Source organism: Glycine max, chromosome 15 (assembly GCF_000004515.6).
Source record: "Glycine max cultivar Williams 82 chromosome 15, Glycine_max_v4.0, whole genome shotgun sequence".
Taxonomy (NCBI): domain Eukaryota; kingdom Viridiplantae; phylum Streptophyta; class Magnoliopsida; order Fabales; family Fabaceae; genus Glycine; species Glycine max.
The window spans coordinates 28,433,296-28,443,617 of record NC_038251.2 but is presented as its reverse complement, the minus strand read 5'-3'; the positions used below and the strand labels follow the sequence as shown (position 1 = coordinate 28,443,617).

General features: G+C 31.7%; 1 pseudogene; it reads left to right on the top strand.

Moving 5' to 3' along the window:
• The first annotated feature begins 2,308 nt into the window (after positions 1–2,308).
• Positions 2,309–8,812, top strand: LOC100793644 (60S ribosomal protein L10-like; annotated as a pseudogene).
• The last annotated feature ends 1,510 nt before the right edge of the window (positions 8,813–10,322 follow it).

Genomic DNA, 10,322 nt, shown 5'->3' with positions numbered 1-10,322 from the left:
CAACGCTGGAGACTTACCCTTCCATTAATCAATAGAAAACGAAATTGTAGTAGAAAACGAAGAAAACTAAAATTATCCTCCAAAATGAAAAAAAACTGAAACGAAAGAGGGAGAGAGAGAGACTAAAACTAGAACCTTGGTGCTGTTATATAGTTTTCAGCCCTAAAGCTTACAAATCTGTTTTAAGTCCAAGCCCATAAATAAAATAAAATCTAGATAAGATAAAATCTAGATGAAATAAAATCTAGATAAGATAAGATAAGATAAGATCTAGATAAAATAATATCTAGATGAGATAAAATCTAGATATGATAAGATAAAATCTAGATAAAATAATATCTAAATGAGATAAAATCTAGATAAGATAAGATTTGGTAGAATAAAATTGTCTGCTCTCTTCAAGTCCAAGCCCAATTCTGGATTCAAGCCCAATTACTTATAATTCTTCTGAAATTAAATTAAAAACACAAAATTAATCCAGTAGGCCCAAATGATAAAACTGCATAATTAATTTGACAATTAAGGCTAATCAGTAATTAAAATGGTGACAAAAAAGGTTAAGAAATATGAGAAAATGATGACACATTAATGAGAGCTTTTGATCAGAAAAGAAATTGAATGGGAGGAGGAGGGCATCCACCTTGAAGACTGACTTCTTTTCATCTGCATGGAATCGTGATAGAAAATTTACTGAAATTAAACTTGGATTGAAGCAACATTAACTACCTCCTCATATATTCATATACATTTGATTTTAAATTTATCAGTTTTGTGATTTAAAATTTGTTCTTAATAAGCATCTGAGTCTTTTGTTCACATAATATGTATACCACTAACTGTAAAGTTCTAGCCCGTGCATCAGCACGGGATGGAAATAGGAAGGGAAGGGGAGAAGCTTTTTCCAGTGCAAGAAATGAAGGGAAATAAAAAAATTGTTCAAATTGTATGACCATTCTTTTTGCTTCCAAATTTGTATATGGTTCCAAAAAATATATTATGCTTCAGTGGGGCTTAGGAAAATTCATCCAATGGCAGGTCACCATCCACAATGGTGTGCCATCTATTGCTGACCCATGGTTCCAGTACCTTCATGAAAAAAAAATTGATGGCCGGAGATGAGGTTGTCTTCTACTTCTGGTTTGATGACCATGCATGGGAGCTTTTGATCAGGAAAGATATCGAATGGGACGAGGAGGACATCCACCTTGACGACTGACTTCTCTTCAATGAACAAATTTATTTTGTATTTTTAAGCAAACAAACTTAAATACCTTACGATATTGAACAATCTTTTCTTTTGTTATCATCCAACAACGTTAGTATTTTTATCCCTCTCACAATATCATTTTTAAACCCGCACTGCTTGCCACGTTATTTGCATGGAATCATGATAACAACGTTTGACATGTGTATCCAACAATGTATTAACTACCTCCTTACATAATTTACAATTTGTTCTTAATAAGCATCTGATATATCCTCTGTTGTAATTACAATCACCAATTACTCAATCCTTTAAAAAAAACTATCTACAAAATATTTATACCACTTATAGTAAGATGTCAGGCCGGGCGTCCGCACGGGCCTCAAACTAGTTTGATTATGACATTCATCCATTATCATCAAAGTCAATACAACAAATATTAGTAACATATGTTGACCTGATATGAGAATTCATGAGGTCTGCTCAGTATTAAAATTGATTTGCTATAAAAGAGAGAGTATTATTAGTTATTACATTATTTTCTAACTTGGATTAGAGGGGTCATTCATGTAGTTAAATAGTTACTGAGCTTAATATCTTATTTGGTTTCAATCATATAAACCATGTTAACATTTTCTAAATAATTAACTTTTAATCTAACATTCAGGACACTTGTGACATTTTCAAAAATTTGTCTGGAACTTTAGAGTTCTTTTGTTATTAGTAGTTCTTGTGTTCACAACATACTTTGGGGAATAGAAGAAGAATGTGAGAGATGAATATGATGACATGTGTTTATCACAAAAACTCGGTAGAAATGTGGCAACTTTCATCTTGCAGGCGTACCCAATTTTAAATATTCAGATTTGTGGTATATTAAAATCATGAAAGCCTGATGTGACATACAATTCAACCATGTTTGCATTATGATTTTTGTATCCTTGTCCGGTAGTATTTTAATTTGAGGGTAGCTTGAATCTCTATATTGTTTTTAAGTTTGCTTTTTATAATTTGGTTGTTTTTTAGTGATAATTTGTGTGCTTGAATACTGGTGCCGAACTCAAAAGTGGGGAACCCTTTTTAGATTGCCCTACCACAAAACGAATGCCTCTAGGAACTGCACGTGGCCTAGAATATCTTCACGGACAATGCAATCCTAGGATTATTGATAGGGATGTGAAGGCAACTAATATATTACTTGATGGAGATTTTGAAGCAGTTGCCGGTGACTTTGGTGATTGCAATGGGCTTCAAGCCATTGGCATGTCTTTTGTAAATGTTTTAGGTATTTCTCATTTCTTAAGCACTTAATAGCATGCATATACCATGTTAAAAGGTCTGACTGATTTGTTGTATGCATTTGATGTAATAATGGAACCGACAAAATTCTTTGGTTATGGATTGTAGTTAATTTTTTGTCGACATATTGTATTTAAATATTACATGTGTTAGTTTCATATGTTATTTAGGAATATCAAATTATTGAGGGGATACTTTGGGTAATGTTTGGTAATTGTAATTCGGTAGCCATTTTGTATATTTAGTTAGGATCAAATTTTCTTCAAAATGACCACTGTCAAAATCTGCTAAATATAATGAGACATTTGAATTTCTAGCACTTTCTAAGATGTTTATTTCCTAAGAAACATCTTAGAAAGTGAACTTTCTTACATGATTCGTCTTAGAAAGTATACTTTCTAAGACGATTCTTTCAAAAGAAAAAATGCACTTTCGAAGAACCATCTTAGAAAGTGCATTTTTTAAGATGGTTCTTTAGAAAGAACCGTCTTAGAAAGCACCAACTTTTCTACGATGGTTTTCATGGAAACCATCGTTAATGGTTTTGGTAATTATCGTTGAAGGGGTTTATTAACCATCGTTTAAAGTATTTTTTGCAGTAGTGCTAACATTTCTCCATTGGACACAAAGCAGCCATCGTTGAAGGGGTTCATTAACCATCGTTTAACTGAGTAGTAGTGCTCATCCCTACTCTTGCTCCATACCAAGAAGCCATCACTGTTGTTAGAATGACTTGGAATCTCTGTGTTTGAACAAAACAAAATATGCATGAATCAAGTATCTTGGTGCCAAGTGAGAGTTAAGGTTTCAATCAGCTCACTAATCTTGAGATGTTCAACTCCTTCATTGGGTGGACTTTGGATGTAGGGACTATCTTGATCACATAACCTGGGATCATTTCACACATTTATTTTCACATCATCTCCCAATTGCAAACTAACATCCCATTTTACCAATACCCATGACAAACAAGTGTTACACCATGTATAACATGGGATAGAGTTGTTTTATCATCCTTTAAAAAGAAGAAACATAATTATTTTGAGTCATGGGGTGTCCATAGTCAAATTTTCTAAGATAACAACAAACATTAACATAATTAGTTATATGTTTGTTTATTATTTAATTTATTCTCGGGTGACATACTAGTGATATATTGATATATTTTTTCTAACTTTTAGTCTCAATTATTTCTTTTACTGTTACTAAATTTATTTCTAGCAATAAACTAGTCCATTTCTAACTTTAGTTTCGGTTATTTATTTTCTGACATTTAATTTATTTCAAGTGGTACACTAGTCCAATTATAATTTTTATTTTCAGTTGCTTTTTTGTTATTTAATTTATTTTCCAGTGATATATTGGTCTGTTATTAACTTTTATTTTCACTCATTTAATTTATTTTCTAGTGATATACTTATACGTATTTTTTCACAGACAACACTTATTGATCATGGTATATATAGAGAAACACATACTTAAAGCAAAAACTAATACAATGTGTGGAAAATTGGAATGCATGAACAATAATTATAAAAAACCTAAACCATAAATGAGTGCCACAATAATGTTGCAAATTTTGAAGATATATAAATAAAAATAACTAAACAATTGAGACAAACCTAAATTGTGTGGCAGAGCTCTTCACCGCAGTTATTATTGGAGTCGATCAATTGAAGGATCAATGTTCTGCCTATGAATCTATCATACAGACTATTAGATATATTGAGTAAATACAAGACAAGTGAACTCATTGCCACTTCAATTACAAATTCACCAAATCAAAAGCATTCATACACATAATTTTCCTTTATTCATTTTTAATGTACAAGTTATTTGCTTTCATTAATGTTGTCAATTATAGATATATTGTTAATTATCTTTTATTTGTATATATTGTTAAAAAAACCCTTATTTTAAATGTAAAATTATATTAAACTGATAGATTATACCTTGTTAAAATGTTCCCAACCACAACTTAAGAGCCATGCTAAAACATTTTTTGATTTTTGATTTTTGATTTTTTTAAGGGAAGAAACTTGAAAAGCAACTCAAACATGAAAATAAAACATTGAAACAATAGATCCTTGGAAAGCCTAGAAAAAAAGAAGCTAACACATATAAGACAAACTAGAATGCATTAAAAAATGATCGAACTTGTGCAAAGGTAAAAACAAAATCGATAAAGCAATTGTAACACTCAAAACAACACTATCTACGTGCAAGTCTACATCTAATCTATGTGAAACTAGGCACTAAAAGATACATCCAAATGGAATGGAACAAGAATGAGATGTTGGTTGTGTTGGGGATAAATATTTATGTTCAAGATCCAAACCATCATGTTATCAATTTAGGAGTGTTTCTAGACGCCTACCTTGACTAGTAAATTAATTATGATTAATTACCATTGGTTTAGTATTAAATCTATGGGATAACACACAAACGAGGATTCAGCGTGAGGTTTTTTTCCAATTTGTTAGTAAAAAAAAGGTTTCCTACAGTGCTATAAGAAGAGCCTTAGACTACATATTAAAAATCACGTAGTTATCCCTTCTCTTGTTATTTTCCCAGAACATATACACCAATTTTTTTTTTAAAGTTTTCTTTCTTTGTCCCTCTTGCCAAAGAAATTGACAACATAAGTTAATTCTATTTCAAGCAACTAATATAGAAATAAGATTTTGAATTAAAATGGTTTAATTCAAGTTGTATCTTGTCAATAACTATAAAAACTTATTTTAGGAGAAAAAGTTTGTTTCTCCACATGTTGTTGATAGTGTTTAAGGCAATACATATGGTGATATGTGTTTTATTATACACTGATGTATTATCCAATTTGTTTGATATACCAAATTGTTTAAATACAAGGAACGCCTTGAATATTAAGAAAGTTGTGTTATGGTTTTAAAAATAAATTGGAACATGTGATGCAAACTGTTTTGATTTATTTTATTATAAGGAACATCTTTACTAACAAGAGAATTGTAATTTGAAAATAAATTGGACCATGTGACAAATTTTTTATTAATATAATATTTATATAAATATGCAATAAGTATATTGATATTTTTGTTATATAGTATTAATTGTTATATTTATTACATATAATTATTTATTAAATTTAATGTTAATATATATTAAATGTGTGGATTTTGAATTGAATTTATATATATTAAAAATTTATTATAAAATAAAAAGTAATTATAACAAAATTTAATGCGTACATATATTGTTTTTGCTGAAAAAAATTAAGTTGACTGAATTAATTTAAATATAAAGTATGTTAACTATATTTACATTATGATAAAAAGAAAGCACAAAATTGCACTACTAGAAAAAGTTCTTTTAACCTCGTCATTTTAACATCGGTTTTATCAACACCGATGTTAAAAAATACGATGACATACTCTTAAATAAAGAAAGATCGTTAAAATCTGTTTTTTAAAAATTGATATTATGTTTTGTGGTTTACATCAGTTTTAATAAAAATTGATGTTGTTTGATGGTAAATAACATTGGTTTTTTAGAAATCGATGTTAACCTCAAAAAACAACATGTGTTTTTTTATAGAATAACCGATGTTGTGTAGTACTAAGTCTTACAATGGTATAGTGTTTATCAATCCTTTTATGACTTGTATGATTTGCTCAATTTTATTTGTATTTAGAGCTTTATAGTATTGATATAAATTAGGATGTCCTTCTTTTTAAATGTGTTCTCTTTATGACTATAGTGCAATCCTATGTATCATGGTTGAATCACTTGAGTGATAATATGTGTTTGTATACTGTAATTATTGAAATTGGTGTCAGAATGAAATTGATTAACATTTTATGTGTCATATTCATGACATGATGGGAATTACAAATGGTGTATGATTTTAGGGCTTGCAAGGTGTTATCGACAGATATAAAACAAACATACCCCAAATCACACTTTTGTCACGGTGTTCTTGATCCTATGATGTTGGTATGCAGAAGAAATGAGTTGATTACTTTCCCTTTTGCATGCATCTAGTTAGTCGGGAAAAAAGAAAATGTTTCAAGTGAAGTACTATAAGCTTCTAGAATTGCATGTAAAAAATATATGGCAAAATTTGCTGGAAATGAAGCTTTCCACTCAAGAGTGTAAGTACATCTATTCCATGTTCTTAGGATCAACAAAATGCTTTCATGTGCTAGAGCTGATAGTGTTTAGTCTGGAATCAGAGGTGCATCTGGAATGTCACAGGGAACATGTGCTAGAGTCACCATTGGTCAGGTTCTTTTTCATGTGTGTTGTAAGGAGAACAACAATCATCATGCACAAAAGGCTCTTTGTCGTGCTAAGTTTTAAGTTCCCTAGTTGTCAGAAGATCATAGTTAGCTGGTGTCAGACCCTAATTTCATTTGGGGGGCAATCATTTGCAAACATTTGGATTCTTGCTAGCCGAATTGAGCTGCTTAACACTAGTTGCAGCGCAATCCGTAAGGTTTTTCGACGTTTCGGAAAAGAATGCAGAAAATACCCAAAAGGGAGGGCAAAAAGGTCATTTTGGGCTTTTTCCAGATCCCTGCTCGCCCAGGCTAACCCCTAGCTCACCTGGGCCACTAGGAAACCTAGGAGTGAAGTAACCAGCTCGCCTAGGCAAGCTCAACTTTCCTGGGCGAGCAAGGTTACTTTAGGTTGATGCAACAGCTCGCCTGGGCAAGCTGCTCTTCAACCTCCTCCCTTCATTTCCTGTAAATAGGTGTGAGGGTGCAGAGGTAAGGGGTTCAGCTTCTTACATTGCGAGCATTTTAGTGAAATTAGTGAGAAGAAAGAGAAAGAAGAAGGAAAAAAAATGAGGTCGAGGCGCTTCAGAATCGCTTCCGTGATTGATTCCTACACCATTCTTCATTTGTTGTTCGTCTGTTCTTCGTTCATCGATCGGTTAGTTTTTATTTTTGAATTTGTTCTATGCACCCTTAGGGGTCCCCTCTTTCTTTTCGCATCTTCATCTTTATTCTTCTACCATCAGTGAACTCATTTCTTTGTGTAAAGTGATTTCAACCGATCGTTTGGGCTTTAATCTCGGTTTATCATTGTAAAATAAAGTTTCAACAGATCATTTGTGCCTTAATCTCGGGTTATAATTGTAAAATAAAATTTCAATCGATCATTTGTGCCTTAATCTCAATTTATCAATGTAAAATAAAATTTTAACCGGTCATTTATTTTGCAAGTCCTCTTTTAATGAGTTTGAAAGTAAATAAGTGAAACCAAGGTTAAAATCAATACATGACCATGCTTTTATCAACAAAAAATCGCTTGAATCTGTTCAAGGTCCAACGCCGTAACGGTTTTTTTACTTTTATCGGTTAAAATAAACCTTTCAAAGTTTAAAACCAACCCTACGTGTAATTTTCTTGCTAAAAAGAACCACGTAGGTTTGAAATCCTCATCGCACTTAAGGATACGTAGGAGCAAGAGCCTCATACTTTTCGACCCTAAAAGATAGAAAAACATAAAAATGGGAAAATAAAATAAATATTGAAGTCATGATTTTGCACACTTGATTAAAGGTTGTTGTCCCTTGTGACGAACGCAGGGGGTGCTAATACCTTCCGCACACGTAAACCACTCTCGAACCTTTATTCTTAAAATTTGCAGACTTTTTTTTGTTTTTCTAACACTTTTCTCAAATAAACATTAGTGGCGACTCCCACGTGTTTTCCTTTATTGGAAGACGCACCCTTGAGTCTCGCGTCGCCATCCCGCCGAATGGTAGGTTGCGACAGCTGAAAATGGTATGTATTAATTTTTAATTCTTTTGACAGTAAGCTTTGACATCTAAACATGAATACTTCTATATCAGTTAAACAAATATTAGACTTAAGTTGGGTTTTAGCCATTATACCTTGATTTGAATTATGAGCAATATTTTTTATATTTCTTGAAGAAAAAAACTTGTATTTTTATTGGGTTGTGATTACCACCTGTTTTGTCAAGTATTTGATTTTAGTTTCTTTACTTTGGTCCTTTGTCCTATGATACCCTTTTTCATATCTGGCTTGAATGTAATTTTTTTAAATACTTGTTCAAGGGTTTCACCAAGTTTAGTCATGCTGATTATCTTAAGTACAAGTCAGGGAGTAGGATTGTTTTCTTATACTTGGATTTGGAATTGTTTGAAGCATATTTTGCATTCAATTGATTTTTTTAAAGTTATTATTAGCTTATCTAGTTTACAAGTTCCTTATTGTGGTCTTGCAATTTCTTAGGTGCCATGGACCATTGGCAAACCATTAACCTGGACAAGCTTTTCTATCTAGTGCTACTACTTAGATGGCTTGTTACTTGGAAACAACGGGCTTTGACCACAATAGTTGTGTTCGACTCAATTCGAGTTTCTTAATTGCTCTACTTGTAGTATTAAACTATGATGAGTTTATCTCATCTTTTATGAACCATCTTGAATAGAGTAAATGTTGTGTTTTGTTTGTATTTCATTGTTGTTGATAATTTAGTTTGGTGAAAGATAATTCCTTAATGAAGCATTGTCTTTAAACTTTTAGTTTGGCTGAAATATCTCCTTGTGAGACAACAATATTCAAATTTCAACCACTTCATTAATCTTTGGCCTATTTTGCTATTTCCTAAATTACTTGCACCTATGTCTTTAAACTAATTCGATGTTGACACAAAATGCCATCATTTTCCTCCTTATATTCACGTCGATCGGATCATCACACACACTCTCTCCACTTCATTTCATTTCCAAACTCAAAGGGTAGAGACAAAAAATGAAGGAAGAAGGGTAAGTTGAAAACCCTAGATCTAGCATCCATTTTCTCTTGAATATTTCTATTTCCTCTTGATTTCTAGTCCTTCATTTTCATTTTAACCTCTCTAGAGACTATTTATTCTCTGTTATAAACTTCCATGTTTCAATTCTCTCATGGTTAGTTGAGGTTAAGTGAAGGAGAAGCCAAAATGAGGCTATTTAGCCATGTGCTTGTTGCTAGTTTGAGTAGGCTAAGGGGAAACCTGTAAGGAAATCAACCTTGTGTGTTATGCATGCTTTGTGTTGTTGTTTTGTTGCTGTGTATGGTGTTTATTTCATGATATGTGGTTTGTTGGAGGATTATTTGATGAAAGATGGTGAAATAACTTTATGTTCTTGAATATAGCATGAGTGTTTTTGCTTGTACACCATGACTTGTTTTTGTTATATATTGAGCTGTGTTTATTTTTTAGATCTTATTCCACATTTAAATGAAATCATACTTAAAACAATACAAAATGGATACTTGAAGCACCAAAAAAAAAAGTTTAGAAACAAAGGAGATACACTTCATAGAAGTTGACATATGCTTTCTAGAAAATACTATCGGGCAGTACGAACCTTTTTGAAAATTTGAAAGCAGCCATGAACCTTCTGATCTTTTAATTTAAACAAATAAATAATAGACTTCTCAAGATTTAAAAGTACCTATCACATGTTAAATTCCAGTGAGAAATCTATTTGCTATGATTTTTGAGATTTGAAACTTGTGTATCAGATTCTGACAGAAAAATGCTTTTAGACTTGTTTAGTACTAAAACCATAAATTAACATCTACAAATTGGATTTTCAAAAGGTTTGACTTTTTAGAAACTGGAAAGCATCCTCTAAAACTTTGAAATAGAGATTCTCAAGAGTAATTACTTTTGTGGGCTAAAATGAAAAGATGAGTGGATTGGTCCTCTTGTAGGGATAGGCTAACATCACGGTCTTCTTTATTTTATTTTAATTTTTTATAGATTTTTAATTAATAAGTGAGTTATGTTTTGAAACATAGACACAATAATCTTT